The sequence below is a fragment of the Pseudophryne corroboree genome, chromosome 3 (assembly GCF_028390025.1).
Source record: "Pseudophryne corroboree isolate aPseCor3 chromosome 3, aPseCor3.hap2, whole genome shotgun sequence".
Taxonomy (NCBI): Eukaryota; Metazoa; Chordata; class Amphibia; order Anura; family Myobatrachidae; genus Pseudophryne; species Pseudophryne corroboree.
The window spans coordinates 318,129,035-318,147,565 of NC_086446.1; the positions used below are offsets into that span (position 1 = coordinate 318,129,035).

At 44.9% G+C, this 18,531-nt stretch overlaps 1 long non-coding RNA gene across 1 annotated transcript in view; it reads right to left on the minus strand.

Annotated features, from left to right (window-relative positions):
• LOC135055427 (uncharacterized) overlaps window positions 1–7,615 on the minus strand; it is an 84,150-nt gene extending 76,535 nt beyond the window's left edge. The window contains exon 1 of the long non-coding RNA XR_010243752.1: window positions 7,461–7,615. This is a non-coding gene — a long non-coding RNA (uncharacterized LOC135055427). The remainder of the gene's footprint in view (window positions 1–7,460) is intronic.
• Window positions 7,616–18,531: the final 10,916 nt, after the last annotated feature.

The following is an 18,531-nucleotide window of genomic DNA, read 5'->3' on the forward strand; positions in this document are numbered from 1 at the left end:
TCAATGATACCAGTTTTTATTATTATGATTTGTATAATCTCTGTGGCATCAGTGTGTTCACTGTGTGGTCACATAAGTTGATACTAAGGTATTTCTTATAGTTGTATTTGTCAGATTGTATCATAAATGTTTCAATGTAGCTGCTGAGCAGCTGTGGGAAATAGCTTTGAAACAATGTTGCATTTCTATCTATAGATTGAATCACAAAAACCTCACACTACTCCCAGGTTGCTGACATAAATATGCACCACACACACGTCTGCTGAATTCACTCAGCCTGTATCCTCCTGATATGGGATGTGAAAGTATATAGCATTTAATATACCAGTTTATCTAAGGTGTTTGTCTGAGGAGTGGGAGTGCAGATCCCTAGTGTTAAATGTACTCATCTGCCGCTGATTATATCATGGGTGCTTCTGCATAACTGCTAACTAGCTTCAAGAATAAGCTTGGAGGCGTAACTGCATCTATCTCTTGCTTTGCACTACAGAGCCTAATATCACTCCTAGTTCACTGACCTAGGTATACAAATAAGTCTGCTACATTAACACAGCTATCATCCCTCTCTTAATTTCAGAGTGTCTGACAGTTAGCCTAGCACGAGTAGCACTTGCACTGAGCTATTAACTAAAGAGCAGGACTGAGTATCTACATTTGGATATAATAATCCGTTAGCATTGGTTTAAACAATCATTTCATAATAGAGAACGGGCATAGATGACACGCGGACACACGCTGCCCACACGCGTGTTCTGCCGTTACACTGACAGCTTCGTCAGGGCTGAACCAGAATGCCTCCCCTGGCAGAGGATTTGAACTATCTCCGTTATCCAATCCATGTGGTTCGGCTAGTCACGTGTGATTACTAGCCAATTACTATGCAGATCATGGAATCTGCGTAGTAATTGGCTAGTAATCACACGTGACTAGCCGAACCACATGGATTGGATAACGGAGATAGTTCAAATCCTCTGCCAGGGGAGGCATTCTGGTTCAGCCCTGACGAAGCGGTCAGTGTAACGGCAGAACACGCGTGTGGGCAGCGTGTGTCCGCGTGTCATCTATGCCCGTTCTCTATTATGAAATGATTGTTTAAACCAATGCTAACGGATTATTATATCCAAATGTAGATACTCAGTCCTGCTCTTTAGTTAATAGCTCAGTGCAAGTGCTACTCGTGCTAGGCTAACTGTCAGACACTCTGAAATTAAGAGAGGGATGATAGCTGTGTTAATGTAGCAGACTTATTTGTATACCTAGGTCAGTGAACTAGGAGTGATATTAGGCTCTGTAGTGCAAAGCAAGAGATAGATGCAGTTACGCCTCCAAGCTTATTCTTGAAGCTAGTTAGCAGTTATGCAGAAGCACCCATGATATAATCAGCGGCAGATGAGTACATTTAACACTAGGGATCTGCACTCCCACTCCTCAGACAAACACCTTAGATAAACTGGTATATTAAATGCTATATACTTTCACATCCCATATCAGGAGGATACAGGCTGAGTGAATTCAGCAGACGTGTGTGTGGTGCATATTTATGTCAGCAACCTGGGAGTAGTGTGAGGTTTTTGTGATTCAATCTATAGATAGAAATGCAACATTGTTTCAAAGCTATTTCCCACAGCTGCTCAGCAGCTACATTGAAACATTTATGATACAATCTGACAAATACAACTATAAGAAATACCTTAGTATCAACTTATGTGACCACACAGTGAACACACTGATGCCACAGAGATTATACAAATCATAATAATAAAAACTGGTATCATTGAATAAATCAGATATGTATATATTCTCAGTGGTGGCAATGATGATAGATATTCAATCCCTATTGTCGAACATGCCTTCCCTCCAGGGATATACTGTATAATCGTGAATAGCTGACCAACACAGCAATTTGCCATAAATCTGAATATATTAACACTGAGGAGTGGAAGAGATATATATCTCTCATATTCGATTCACTAGTTGCACATGCTACTTTTATCATTCCGAGTTGTTCGCTCGCAAGCTGCTTTTAGCAGCTTTACACACGCTAAGCCGCCGCCTACTGGGAGTGAATCTAAGCATAGTAAAATTGCGAACGAAAGATTCTCAAAATTGCGATTACACACCTCTTAGCAGTTTCTGAGTAACTTCAACCTTACTCGGCATCTGCGATCAGTTCAGTGCTTGTCGTTCCTGGTTTGACGTCATAAACACACCCAGCATTCGGGCAGACACTCCTCCGTTTCTCCAGCCACTCCCATGTTTTTCACAGAAACGTTAGCGTTTTTTCATACACTCCCATAAAACGGCCAGTTTCCGCCCAGAAACACCCACTTCCTGTCAATCACATTACAATCACCAGAACAAAGAAATAACCTTGTAATGCCGTGAGTAAAATTCCTAACTGCATAGCAAATTTACTTGGCGCAGTCGCAGTGCGAACATTGCGCATGCGCAATTAGCAGAAAATCGCTGCGATGCGAAGAAAATTACAGAGCGAACAACTCGGAATGACCACCGTTGCGCATGCGCAATTAGCGGAAAATCGCTGCGATGCGAAGAAAATTACCGAGCGAACAACTCGGAATGACCACCCATGTGCACTGCAGGGGAGGCAGATATAACATGTGCAGAGAGAGTTAGATTTGGGTGGGGTGTGTTCAATCTGCAATCTAATTTGCAGTGTAAAAATAGAGCAGCCAGTTTTTACCCTGCACAGAAACAAAATAACCCACCCAAATCTAACTCTTTCTGCACATGTTATATCTGCCTCGCCTGCAGTGCACATGGTTTTGCCCAATTGCGAAAACAAATCCTGCTGCAATCAACTTGGAATTACCCCCATAATGCATAGTTCACTTTCCAGCAGCTGCCAAATAGTTCATATCTCCTTCTATAGAGACTGACAATAGCATCCTCAACATTGTTATGATTAGTGGTGTAAAGTAGCGTGAAGGATTTCCCACTCAATACGCTTATGTATGTACACTGCAGTCCCACCTCTGACTCAAACGGGGTGGTGACTCTCCACTTCTGCTATATATATATATATATATATATATATATATAAAGTAGCAGAGACCTAGGCGCTGTAGTACAGACGTGCAGTGGAAATTATAAAGAACACTCTTTAACCCTTTTAAGAGTAGCAGCTCATAATACAAGATCAGTGTATGGTGTACACATAGATAAAAATAGGTAGTGGTATAATAAGCGCTAATGAGTGTAGTAACAATTATAACGGAAATACTCAGGTGGGTAAAATTATGGCCTTGGACACTTACCTGGTAAGTGAGAACTTCCAGCCGATGTTCATCATTTTAAGATTAACATGTAAAAAGAAAAGAACAGCAAACATAGTGTGTATCGTTCATGGATTAAAATGATGTAATTTGCAATATAGAGCAAGAAAGGGGATGATCCCCTTGAAGAAGTCCACACCTTGACGGACGAAACGCGTTGGGACTGTTTGCTGCTGAACTCCCCTTGATGGACAGATAAGCGTTTGAACTTTTTTATCCTGTACGCATAATCTTTGGCTATCTTGTGTCCTTGGGATAGTTTGTTGCTGACCTCCCTATTCCTATGATGGACAGATAAGCTTTTATAATTTTAAATCTTGTACGTGTGTTGTCTAGCCGTTTTTATGTTATTGTTCATTAAATCTGTATTTTATGTTGTGAAGTTACAGATTACATTTTATTGGGAATAAGCAAGTTCCCTAATTTCTTGCCCTATATTGCAAATGACATCATTTTAATCCATGAACGATACACACTATGTTTGCTGTTCTTTTCTTTTTACATGTTAATCTTAAAATGATGAACATCGGCTGGAAGTTCTCACTTACCAGATAAGTGTCCAAGGCCATAATTTTACCCACCTGAGTATTTCCGTTATAATTGTTACTTCACTCATTAGCGCTTATTTTCTCCACTACCTATATATATATATATATATATATAGGTTCGGCAGGGAGGGTAATCACTGTGCAGCTAGCTCTGACTGGGGACCTATGGGTTAACAACCACTGGGCTTTTTGAAGGAAGGGCTTCCCCTACTCCTCCCCTTTTATAGGCAAAGGCGTCTTCTGTGTTCTAGGTTCAAGCAGTACCTCGGCTCCACCTGTCCATTGTATAAACTTCCGTCCCGGGTCTGGTTACTAGGATGCCGTCACCGCAGTGACCAGAGTGGTCTATGCTTGCTGCTGTCTCCATTGATTACCAGAGGCCTCCACACAGCCTGCTTCAGGCCAGCTCTCTTATACAGGTAAAACCTACGCTGCCAGCCCTCTTGTCTGTAAATCGCGGGTCCCGCACCTCAGTCCCAGTGACTCTGTCGGCTCAGCTCCCGTGGTGGTTATTACTGCCAGCAGGTATCGCAAGCCACAACACACCGAGTCTCCTCTCAGTATTCGTTGGATTCATCCACCATTGGAGGGTTACCGGAGATATACCTCTCTCTCTTCCCCAGCATCCAGCCTCTGCTCACTAACTACCGCTAGCTGTCACCCCGTCCTCCCTGCAGTTGCCTGTGCATGAAGGCTCCAGAAGCTTCCCTTCCCCTGCCACAGTCTAATCCACTAATTACACACACACACACACACACACACACACACACACACACACACACACACACACACACACACACACACACACACACACACACACACATATATATATAATATATACAGGACTCTACATAACAGCAGATTCATATTCAGTCTGCAGTTATATACCCAAATACATTGACTTAGTAAAGGGTACTCAGTTTTAACTCATTTTGAACAGTACTATGGCTGAATACACTTTTTATAAGCATTACTGAGGCCGGTTACACTAATATTTCTTTCTAAATTTCTCAGCAAGAAACTTTTGGCCTAGTATTGCCGTGATAACAATTCTGATGCTCTAGGGCACCGTGATTCAAAAAAGTTTGGGAACCACTGGACTAAGCCTTAAAAAGTGATAAAGCGAAGAGAGATAAAGTACCAGCCAATTAGCTCCTAACTGTCATTTTTCAAACACAGCCTGTGACATGGCCGTTAGGAGCTGATTGGCTGTTATCTCTCTCCACTTTATCTCTAGCCAAGGCTTAGCACATCTTCCCTAAAGTTTTATTTTTGACTAGCTGCAACTTATGATTTTTATATATCAATCAGTACTTTTGGTCTCTTTTGTTTTTGTTTTGTTTTGATTTTTTGCATGCGTGTTATGTACAGTCTGAGGAGCACATGGCATATAAAGGCATATAATGGTACATGTAACTGATGTCTTTATTAAACTGGTAAGAAAATGGCATGAAATATGACAAAATAGTTAGGAGCTTACTAAGGTTTTAGCCATGCCCCTGGTCACTCCAAGTAAATGGGGGTAAATGTAAGAATAGTCATTATGAGGGGAAAGCGGTATCAGCGCACGTTATGTGTGCTATACTGCTGCCCCCATGTTTGATAACCGCCATTTGTGCCCAGTGACAGAGGCGCCCATGTCCATATCGGTGCTGCTTTCTATAAGATAGCAGGCCGATATGCGCAGGCAATGTATGAACGGTCGTTCTGACACCTGCAGCTGTTGATTTTGACAGCTGCAGGTGGTGATACCCACGGACCTCAGCAGGGACATAGCAGTCCCTGGCTGTGGCAAGTGCCAGCTCCGGAGTTCGCAGGGGATCTCCCATGAGTAGCGAGATCCCGCGCATCCGCAGAGGAGCCGGCCGGGACAGTGAGACACAGCTAAAGCACTGTGTGCTCGGGGGACATCGCCGGAAGGGGGAGCCCGGTTCGGCAGACAAGATGTTAATACATCTTGTCGATGTCCCTTCCTCCTTCGCCCCGGTAGGGAGGCGAAGCAGTAAGTGTTATAGCGGCACAATACATGCCGCTATAATACATTTACCTATAGGAATCTGGAAACAAAAAAGTGGTAACCCTAGGACTAATTAATTTTAATTAAATGGGTTTGTCACCATAAAGCTGAAGTATATTAAGATTTTGCAGAGGGGTTAATTATTTATGAGGGAATTACATTGTAAGTGATCAAATTTCCTTTCCTTATTTTATAGGGGTCACACTCATCTATATTATATGGCAATCATGGTGATGTTCTTTGTATTATATGGCAGTTATTAATGCTGTCTGCATTATATGGTGGTCACTGCTGTTGTCTGTGTGTTACTGATGTTGTCGGTATTACATGATGGTCACTGATGCTAGCTATCTGTATTATATGGCAGTCACTGATGTTGTCTGTATTATATGGCAGTTACTGATGTTGTCTGTATTATATGGCAGTTACTGATGTTGTCTGTATTATATGGCAGTTACTGATGTTGTTGGTGTTATATGGCAGTTACTGATGTTGTTGGTATTACATGATGGTCACTGATGCTAGCTATCTGCATTATATGGTGGTCACTGCTGTTGTCTGTATGTTACTGATGTTGTCGGTATTACATGATGGTCACTGATGCTAGCTATCTGTATTATATGGCAGTCACTGATGTTGTCTGTATTATATGGCAGTTACTGATGTTGTCGGTATTATATGGCAGTTACTGATGTTGTTGGTATTACATGATGGTCACTGATGCTAGCTATCTGTATTGTGTGGCAGTCACTGCTGTTTTCTGTATGTTACTGATGTTGTCGGTATTACATGATGGTCACTGATGCTAGCTATCTGTATTATATGGCAGTCACTGATGTTGTCTGTATTATATGGCAGTAACTGATGTTGTCTGTATTATATGGCAGTTACTGATGTTGTCTGTATTATATGGCAGTTACTGATGTTGTTGGTATTACATGATGGTCACTGATGCTAGCAATCTGTATTGTATGGCCAGGGCCGAAACTAGGATTTTCGGCACCCGGGGCGAGGCAGTAGTTTGCCGCCCCCCCCCCCCCCCCCCCATACAAAAAACAATAATTCCAAATTACGCCACACATTATATTACACAATAGAGCCCCTTATTCACAATATACTGCACATTAGTATCCCATATACATATTGTGCTACACAGCAGTAATGCGTGCAGGCAGGGGCGGATCTAGATTATTGTTTTAGGGGGGTTGAACAGTTAATCCTGACAGTGCGATCAGCGCAGCAACTAATGGAGCAGTGGTGGTTTAAGAAATATATGTATGTGTGTGTATATATCTATATATCTGTTAAAAGGTGGCGCTATTAGACGCACTGCCTGAGGGCAGCACAACTGGAGAACACTTGGCGAAGTATTCTATGTGTGAGCATGTGAGTGCCGGTATAACAGAGAGAGAGAGAGAGACTGCATCATACAGAATATATTAAATTAGCTTTAAAAAAGAAAGTTAGTTAATTTAAAAAAAAAATCCCACTGCATAGAGCCATCTAATGACCCTAATAAGCACTAGAGATGTTTGCAGCTACAGGTATAGACAGTATGCAGATACTGATAGAGGACCCATATAATAGCACTGTACATACATGGTTTACGTCTGTAGGATAGGAGACTGCTGCCTGGGATGTGGGCTGTGCTGCTACAGAGAGCTTCATAGGACATCCTGCACGCTGTCAGTGTGATATATGCTGCTGCTGCTGCTGGCAGGGATCTGGCACGCTCACTATACGCTGCTCTGCAGTCGATTGATCTAGACTGCAGCAGACAGCATAATGGATCCGTAAATCTCTGATGCCGGCAAAGGAGAAAGCAGAGATTTCAGACAGCGGGGACTTACTGCAGCTGTCTGAGGGTGCTGAATGGGAATCTCGCGCCCATACAAATCCGGCGCCCAGGGCGTATGCCCCCCTAGCCCCCCCCCCTAGTTTCGGCCCTGGTATGGCAGTCACTGCTGTTTTCTGTATGTTACTGATGTTGTCGGTATTACATGATGGTCACTGATGCTAGTAGCTATCTGTATTATATGGCAGTCACTGATGTTGTCTGTATTATATGGCAGTTACTGATGTTGTCTGTATTATATGGCAGTTACTGATGTTGGCTGTATTATATGGCAGTTACTGATGTTGTCTGTATTATATGGCAGTTACTGATGTTGGTATTACATGATGGTCACTGATGCTAGCTATCTGTATTATTTGGCAGTCACTGATGTTGTCTGTATTTTATGGCGGTCACTGAGATCTGTATTATATAGCGGTTATATAGGTAGAGGGTGAGTGACTGCTACTTAGTGGGATGGGGAAGGTGCGTGTGTGTGAGGGTGCACCGAGATGAGTATTTGGCCTGGTTGACAGAAAGCATAGCTTCACCCCTGGCTTTTTCTGTAAACATTTTGCAATTCAGTCTCCAGAGATATGGCTTTTTAAATGTTGTATGTGTCCCACATTTACATGTTCATCAGGGGTTAATAAGGACTGCAGGAACATCCTGTTACATTCCTCCTTGGTAAAACAGATATCTGGATCCTGCAGCACTTAGAACAGCAGTGAAGAAAGTCGCTTGTGTTCAAAACATGGCTTCTTACGCTCTTGTTATATTGTGCTTTCCTTTAGGATTTTATTGGTGGCCAGTCACAAAGCAATGGAATGCTGCTGCTGGAGAAGATTAGCTTTTTATTCAATAATTGCCATCTCCAGATACTGTCCCGCATTTATGCAATGAAGATATTTATTTGTCAGAACAACAGTGGATCTCAGGAAAACATATGCACAGTTTACTGAGGAAAAACAGAAAATGCACACAGTAGTTCAGGATACACAAAAGGTAACTTGCAAAGAGTGAAGCACAGAACAACCTGCTCAGTGTGCGCCATACTGATTGATATCTTTGGAGTTGATCGATTATAAAAAAATCAGTGCCTTCAGTGTTTATAATAGTATTCTGGCAGGATGTACTAACCTCCCCCGCTGCGGTATCTTGCTTTTCTCTGCGTATCTAGGGTAGGGCGAGTGGGGCACGTGCCCTGGGCGCCTTGGCAGGCCCAGGAGAGGGGGGCGCCGCCGGCGGCCAGGGCATCATGCTCCACTCGCCCCCGTCACGCCGAAAGCCGAAATGTGAGGGGAGGAGAGCGCACCGTCTCTCCCTCCCCTCACCGCCACTGAAAGCCCTAGCAGCGCTGCTGTGTCCGGCCTCCGGCGGCGTTAGCCAATCAGAGCTTGCGGACCGGCTCCTGATTGGCTGCCGGTCCGCGTGCTCTGATTGGCTAGCGAACCGGTGCCACACAGCCGCCGGAGACCTGTCCTGGAGCGGTGAGGGGAAGGAGAGGCGCTCTCCTCCCCTCACATAGAACAAGCGGCGCCGCCGCGCCGGTGACTCGGTAAGTGACCGGGGGGAGGAGGGGGGGGGGAGAGCACAGTGGGGCATGTTACTGGCACAGTGGGGCATGTAACTGGCACAGTGGGGCATGTATCAGGCACAGTGTGGGGCATGTATCTGGCACAGTGAGGCATGTAACTGGCACAGTGGGGTATGTAACTGGCACAGTGGGGCATTGTATCTGGCACTGTGGGACAATGTATCTGGCACTGTGGGGCATGTATCTGGCACTGTGGGGCATTGTATCTGGCACTGTGGGGCATTGTATCTGGCACTGTGGGGCAATGTATCTGGCACTGTGGGGCATGTATCTGGCACTGTGGGGCATTGTATCTGGCACTGTGGGGCATTGTATCTGGCACTGTGGGGCATTGTATCTGGCACTGTGGGGCAATGTAACTGGCACTGTGGGGCATTGTATCTGGCACTGTGGGACAATGTAACTGGCACTGTGGGGCATGTATCTGGCACTGTGGGGCATTGTATCTGGCACTGTGGGGCAATGTAACTGGCACTGTGGGGCATTGTATCTGGCACTGTGGGGCATTGTATCTGGCACTGTGGGGCAATGTAACTGGCACTGTGGGGCATGTATCCGGCACTGTGGGGCATTGTATCTGGCACTGTGGGGCTATGCAATTGGCACTGTGGGGCTATGCAATTGGCACTGTGGGGCAATGTATCCGGCACTGTGGGGCAATGTAACTGGCACTGTGGGGCATGTATCTGGTACTGTGGGGCATTGTATCTGGCACTGTGGGGCACTGTAACTGGCACTGTGGGGTATTGTATCTGGCACTGTGGGACAATGGAATTGGCACAGTAGGGCATGTATCTGACACTGTGGGGCATTGTATCTGGCACTGGGGGGCAATGCAATTGGCACTGTGGGGCATGTATCCGGCACTGTGGGGCAATGTAACTGGCACTGTGGGGCAATGTAACTGGCACTGTGGGGCATGTCAAAGTCGAAAAATATCCTGATACATATGCCTTGTACTAACCCCTCATGCACATGCCCGCTGCACGTGCACACGCTCTGCCGTGCGTGCACATATCCGCAATTTGCGTAAGATCGCTCCGGCGATCACGCGCGGTGTATGCGCATTTACGGTAGAGTTTGTGAGCGTCTAGCGGGCGACTCGATCATAACATATTTTACCCACATAGTGTGTTTTATAGTGAATATTCCCCTTAATGTCAGAAAGTATGTTTAGTTTAAACGGTTCTTGGACAGAGAAATTCCTCTTTGCATGATAGGAAGGGTCAGATAAAGGTAGAACGGTGGTGTGTAGTATCCAGCTGTAGAGTATTTTATTGGTGACATTTCAGTGTTGGTTAGGAAGAGATTGCTCGCTCCTGCGCATAGTTATGTACAAAAGTAGTTTATAGATATTTACTGTATTTGCTGTTCATTACCCACGCGGCGGGAATCCTAAGGATACCTCCCACCTGAGCAGTTGGAGAAAGGCACAGCCCACCTGTTCGAACCCACCTATGACCTTTTGTTATAATGCAGAGACACATTCCTGTGTCCAATGAACCATGAGATTATAGGGACCATTGTATTGTTACTGTATGTTGTGTATATAAAGACCACCACTGCCTGTCCAGTCACTCACTCTCTCTGCAAGGTTTTCACATTGAAGGCTGAGGGCTGGATTCAGGACGCGCCTGCGAATCATTCCCACGTGTGTAAGTTCTCTGTAGCCATTTTGTTATCCTCTGTGTTTGCCATTTGTTCTCATTGTGTACTCATTCTGTTTTCTTGTGTTTGCGATCGTTCGCTATTGTTCATATTATTCCTCGTCATTCTGTTTAGATTTTTATGTTAGTTTTGTAGTGTATAAGCTGTACTGTTTTTCCCCTTTTTACTCTAATAGAATTATCCACGAGGGTGTTAGAGCCTAAGTGGTTTTTAAATCCTAACCAGGTCTTGTGTTTTCACTAGTTACTGTAAAGGGTTTTCTGAGCGTCTCAATCGCTCAAACAGCTTCTCATATAATCAAGGTTAATAAGCATTACATCGTTATAGTATTTCATTGCCAAGGTTTAAAGTGTAAAGCGTACCCTTAAGGTGTGTTGTTACTAAGGGTTACTGTGTAACATTCCGTGAGCGTGCGTGACGCTCGTGCGTTGCGCCCACGGCCTAGCGTTTGCTACGCTAAGTGCGTACCCTTATGGTACTCAGTGCACCAATAGCGTACTTAGTCCATAATAGAATATAGCTTAATGTTTATAGGTAATAACTGACTTCATCAATTGGGGGCATCGTCCGGGCCTCCTCATATCCGCAGCCAAGCGGAACCAGGCAGACTTTATCCATCAGCAAAGGGCGGGAAGGTAGCCTGTTAGCCGTTTGGTGGTTGGGGATACGGTAAGTGCTGATTAGATAAGCGTCTGCTCCGTTTGGTTTGTAGGGATGCTGGTGGGATCCGGAACCGAAAGGTAAGAACGTTAAGCTATTGTCTTTTAAATCTGTCTAAATTTCTGTATTGGTGAAAATTGCGCACGCAACACACGCACACACCTGTATTTCCATTTGCGTATTTTCACATATCTACCTTTCTGTTTGCCATTAGCATTGATCACGTGCTGAGAAAATTTGTTGCTATCTAATTAAAAGTAAAAGTAATACTTAAGGGAGTAATTGTAAAACACGCACGCAGCCTGACCCAGTTATAAAGGTTATACAGGAGATACTGTGTGGTGTTTGGTAAATGATTATAGTTAAATATCGTTTGCATTTATAGAAGCGTGTTATTTGTGTTACTGCGGACGTATCTGGCCTGTGTACACGTGTCTCTGACCGAGTGCGAGACAGCGTACACAATGCAAAGGCCTACACACGTGGCGTACATCACGCAACGTGCGTACGGATACGCCCACTAAATACAGATCACACGATAGCATTGTTTTAGTAGGAGATACGGAAGCCACGAGATAATAGCACAAATTTGTTCAGTTTCCAAAATTTAGTTTAAAAAGATCCTCCTCTCGTTGCATTACCTCTGGGATTAGCCTGTGTTACCTGAATGAAAGAAATTTTCTGTACAGAAAAATCAAAGTATATATGAAGTGAAAGAGCGTGTGTATGCAAGTAAAGTTTTTTTTGGTGTGAACCTTGGACAATTCGAGATCTCGTAGAAGGATACCCGTGAAGTGAACACGTGGTGGCGTGGGAGAAGGCCATCTCACGTTAAAAGTGAATAAGGTAAGAGGAGCAATTAGTGTTACAGCAGACCAGAAGGTCCTCGAAAGTCAGAAATCCGTTAAAAGTACCTATACGAAGTTCTGAAGACCCTGACTTAAGAAAGGTCAGAGGTAGTGAGCGCAACCTTGGAGGTTGCCGCAGTACCCATATAGGCCCGTTTTGAGAATACGCTCCGGCTGAAGGTTTCGCAGCCTAAACAACCGATTCCGCTGGTCGTTCTGCTGATAAGTAATAGTTACTTATACGCATTGCGACTGTACCGCATGTAATTGTGTGCATTAGTTGGTTACCTTGATACCCATTACGCAATTTGCGTACGCTTTGCGGGATCATAAACACTATTTTTATTTTTTTATTTTAAGGGAGGTTCGCTGTTCACTCAGGAATTCTCCAGCAACTGATACTTACTGGGGAGGGTAGCATACTCCCACACGCCCCAGTAAATAGAGGTCACATAGGGGCCCTGGGTTGAGTACGCCAGCGCTGAAGCAGTGTGTGGGCATATTGGTCGACGTGGGCAAGAGTGGGTGAAGGCACTCGTTGGACTTTCACCGTCGCCTTACCTCTGGGAACGTGGTTTTTGTAGGAATTCGCTGAGAAGGCAATACCTGCAAAGAATGGGGGCCAGTTGCTCAAGTAAGGGACGATCAACCAAGGTTCAGGTTGATATTATTCCGCGGCCTGCCGGGTCGGCGAGGTACATAATGTGTGAAAAATATGGATCACACGCAGAGGTTTTATGCAATGAGTGGGAACTTATGACTGTGAACGATGGGGAGAAGTTTCCCAGGGTAGGCAATTTTAATCCTGAGGTTTTGCAAAATTTAAGGAGAAGGATATGTCTAATAAAATCCGGCAAGCAACGGATTAGACATTATGATTATTTACAGTTATGGCAACAGGAAGGCGAGATACAAAGAGGATTAGCTCAAGCAGCTGGTTCCAATCCTATCAGGAAACTGATAGCTACCGCACCACCACCACCATACATAACAGGAGAGAAAGTGGCTACAGAGAATGGCATACTGGTATATGATAAAAGTGCACTTAATAAATGTATAAATGATAAGTGTATCGATGCTAATGTTAACCCGTGCAAGTTGTATCCTGTCTTAATTTTCCCTCAGGACTGCGACCAGGAAGATGAGCCTACCACAATATCGGCACTCTCTCTAGCAGCCACCATAACAGAGACTACAGTGGGCACGGCCCAACCAGTAAGAGGAGTAGCAAAGGCCCCTAGTGGAGGGACAGGTGAGGTCGTGTCCGCAGGTAAGTACGGTACTGTACATTATGCAGAAACAATTACACCACACATTGTAGAATCAACCCAGAGTGGTGTGATTGAACTTAATCCTGTCAGGGTAATTGCAGTCCCAAATGGAAAAACTGCCGCTACAGGAGTCACTCCCATCAGGAACATTGCAATGCATTGTCCCTTTTCCCGGACAGAATTAAGAACAATGATGTCTGAATTCCCTGATCCTAGGAAAGATCTAGTTGCAAGCCAAAGGTTCATTAGAGAATTAGGTAATTCCGCAGAACCCAATAACAAAGATTGGCGGACATTGCTGAGGGCATGTTTGCCCCCCAATATCGACTCTGCGAAATTTATCACTGATTGTAGGTTAGATGAAGAGGTACCTCTCACTGATGAGTACAATCAGGACAATGTAAAACGTATCAACCTGCAGTTAGGAGTATATTTCCCAACTGTTGTCAAGTGGAACAAAATCTTCTCCATAAGACAAAAAGAAGGTGAAACTGCTTCTGATTATTTCCATCGGGCACTGCAGGAAATGGCTAGGTACACTGGAATAGAAGACATTAAGACAAATGTGCACCATAGGGAAGTAGCAGTTTCTGTATTAATGGATGGTTTAAAGGAAGTGTTGAGGACAAGGGTACAGACCACTCAACCCAACTGGAGAGGTATGTCGGTGGCTGCTTTGAGAGAGACCGCTATTGAACATGATCGGAACATCATGAGACACAGGGAGTCACAGGGCGATAAGCTGATGGCAGTAAGTATACTAGCCCTTACAATGAAGCCACCTCAGCCTAAGCCCCAGACCCCTGTGGGTAAGTCGAATGTGATAAAATGTTACAACTGTCAGAGAGAAGGACATATTGCACGAAATTGTATGTTTAACGACCCATATAAGGTATACCAACCCCCTAGACAACGACATGACACACGTAATTGGGATCAGGGACCGCAGAGACGGAGTTATGAGCCACATGCAGGGGAAACAAAAAGGTACCCACCAAAAAGAGACTGGCAAGTCTCTGAAAATCCCCAGTTACCCCCTTCACATGTTGTAGCTACCAGCGCGCTGCGGGGAGGTCACCACAAACAATAGGGGTGGGGCCACACCTGTAGTCTGCAGCCAGTGAAATTAATTGCGAGCCTTGGAAGTGAACCCGAGGTCACAATTGATGTAACTGGTAGATCTCTACCTTTCCTTGTAGACACGGGGGCAGCCAAGTCAGTGTTAAATTCAACAGTGGGTATGAAGACCACTGGTAAAACAATTCCAGCCATGGGAGTAACAGGAGTAGTACAACACTACCCTTTAAGCAAACCAGCAGAGATTACGATAGGGCCTTTGCAGACCAAGCACTCCTTTCTGCTAGCAGCATCGGCTCTGACTAATCTACTTGGGAGAGATTTACTGTGCAAGATGGGGTGTGTCATATATTGTACTCCCGGAGGTGTGTTCTTAGATATACCCGAGAATCACGCTCAGGAAGTGCAGGATATGCTAGACTCCCCACAAAGGCTAATGTCACACACTGCTGTTACAGATAGGTGTCCGTCCAAGGTAGAGAAAATGATTTCCCAGATACCGGAATCACTTTGGACCAAGGATGGACAAGACACTGGATTAATGGCAAATGTAGCTCCTGTAGTAGTCCAAGTAAAAGATGGTAGGATAGCTCCAAAAATCCCACAGTATCATCTGAAGCCAGAGGTGGAGTTAGGAGTTTACCCAGTAATAGAGCGCTTGCTACAACAGGGCATTCTGGTTAGGACGTCCAGCACTGCCAATAGTCCCATCTTCCCTGTGAAAAAGAGCGGGGGGAGGGGTCACAGGCTAGTGCAGGATCTAAGGGGGATCAACAAAATAGTTGAGAGCCAATTCCCCGTAGTGCCAAATCCAGCCGTCATCCTTATGCAAATCCCTCCCACTGCGAAATTTTTCACTGTTATTGACCTCTGCTCCGCTTTCTTTTCGGTACCTCTGCACCCTGACAGCCAATATTTGTTTGCATTCACATACAGAGGAGTACAGTACACCTGGACTCGCTTACCACAAGGTTTCATTGACAGCCCAAGTATTTTCTCACAGGCTTTGCATGATTGTCTACAATCCTTTCAACCTGAGAGCGGATCAGTATTAATACAGTATGTAGACGACTTACTGCTGTGTTCTGATTCACTCGAATCATCCTTGAGAGACACGAAACAGCTTCTGCTTCATCTTTCTGATACGAGACACAAGGTTTCAAAGGATAAGTTGCAATTATGCCAGACCAAGGTAAAATATTTGGGACATTGCTTGACGCAAGGACTGAGACACCTCACTGCTGATAGAGTACAGGCGATTCGCGACATGACTCTGCCACAAACCCAGCAACAGATTCGCACTTTTCTAGGAATGTGTGGGTACTGCCGTAACTGGATCCCAGGGTTTTCCATACTAGCCTTACCTTTACAAGAGATGGTCTCATCAAACAAACCAGATCGGATTTCGCACACAGATGAGTCCGAACTGGCATTTGAGAGACTCAAACAGTGCCTAACGCAGGCACCAGCATTAGGTATGCCGGATTATGGGAAACCCTTTGAACTGTACGGTACAGAAAGTGCTGGGTGTGCGGCAGGTGTCTTAACCAAGAAGCATGGTGATGCCAGCAGGCCGGTAGCCTACTACAGCGCTCAGCTAGACACAGTAGCACGATCCCTCCCCACATGCTTGCGAAGTGTTGCAGCGATAGCATTGCTAGTGAGTAAAAGCGAAGATGTAGTGCTAGGACACAACCTGACCATCCATACACCTCATGCAGTGTCAGCCTTACTGAATTCTGCCCAAACCAGACACGTCTCATCCGCATGGTTTACAAGATGGGAATTAGCACTAATGGCCCCTGTAAACATCACCATAAGAAGATGCAGCGCACTAAATCCTGCAACGTATCTCCCAGGTGTGCCTGGACAGGCACCAAGGGTGGGGGATGAGAGTAATGGTGAAGGAGGATTTAGTACAGACACTGACACACATGATTGTATGGAATATTTGACCCAAAATTTCACTGCAAGGCCTGACATCAGTGACAACCCACTGGAAGGTGTAGATTTTACTTTCTACACTGACGGTAGTTGCCACAGACAGACGGACTCGGGAGACTTGTGTACTGGATACGCAGTCGTAGATGACAAAGGTACCATAGAAGCGGAACCCCTGGGCCCACCTCACTCAGCACAAGTTGCTGAGCTGGTCGCCCTAACCAGAGCGTGTGAATTGGCTAAAGGTAAGTCAGCCAATATCTACATGGATTCTAGGTATGCCTTTGGAGTAGTGCATGATTTCGGGGCCCTACGGCGCCTCAGAAATTTCATGACGGCAGCTGGCACATCCGTGGCACATGCGACCCACATCAAAAGACTTTTAGCAGCAATACAGGAACCTGACAGAGTGGCTGTTATCAAGTGTAAAGCCCACACATACAGCCAAGACCCAGTGTCACTTGGTAACAGCCGGGCAGACGAAGCTGCTAAATTAGCAGCCAGTACCCCCATACAGACAGACATCACACAATTGATGGTATTCAATACCGTCAGCACACAGAAATTGAGTGAAATGCAAGATTTGTGTTCTTCACAGGAAAAGGCAGTCTGGAGGTCAAAAGGATGTGGCCAGGAGTCCTCAGGACTCTGGACAGATGGGCAGGGTAAGCCAGTGGCACCCAGAGCATACCTTCCGAGTTTAGCGGAGGTGGCACATGGGCTGATTCATCTAGGTAAAGAAGGTATGTGCAAGTTGGTAAGAGCCTACTGGTGTGCCCCAGGATTTTCTTCCCATGCGGGTAAGAGGGCGATGACATGCCTCACCTGCTTGAGGAAGAACATTGGAAAGGCGATACCAACAGAACCATCCCATATTCCGCCAACGGACGGCCCTTTTCAGGTAATACAAATTGATTTCATACAATTGCCACCCTGTAGAAATTTAAAGTATGTATTGGTTTGTATTGATGTGTTTTCAAATTGGGTTGAAGCATTCCCCGCTGCCACAAATACAGCTCGGAAGAAGAATTTGATGACCCATTATACAGACCATTGATGAACTGTTTCACCGACAATTGATGAACCCTTAGAGACTTTAATTTTTATGGACACTTGAAGAGCTTTGCTTGCCACACAGCAAAGATACAGCAATCCGGACAAGACTTCAACAAGACATCAACAAGACTCTAACAGACGCCCAAGGACGACCACATATATATATTCATACGAATGCATTTATAACGCATGTTTCTTATCTTCATCTCTTCTATCTTCAGGTAGTGGCACACATAGTCGACAGGTGATATAGACACATATATTAGCACTCACATATTTTCCCCCTTCATGTATCATCAACTAATGTGCACCCCATTTGTTGGAACTAAAAGCCGAAAAGAGCTCGGTAGAGTTTGTTAGCCCACTTACAGACCCTTAATACGGGATAAGAAGGATTCAATGTATACTTCGCAATACCTTGAAGCTTATTTTTAGAACATGTACGGCACGATGATACATGACCCCTCAGACATGGATTTCATACATACATGCTTTTTACTATCTCACTAGGTCATACATTTCCTGCCTCCTCCTCTTCTCCCTACTCCCAATCATAATAAGGTATTTCATGGTAATATATTTTTCTGCTTAATTGTTTAGATAGTGGCAGTTATTGTTGACTGCCAAAGGGTGGACTGTCAAAGTCGAAAAATATCCTGATACATATGCCTTGTACTAACCCCTCATGCACATGCCCGCTGCACGTGCACACGCTCTG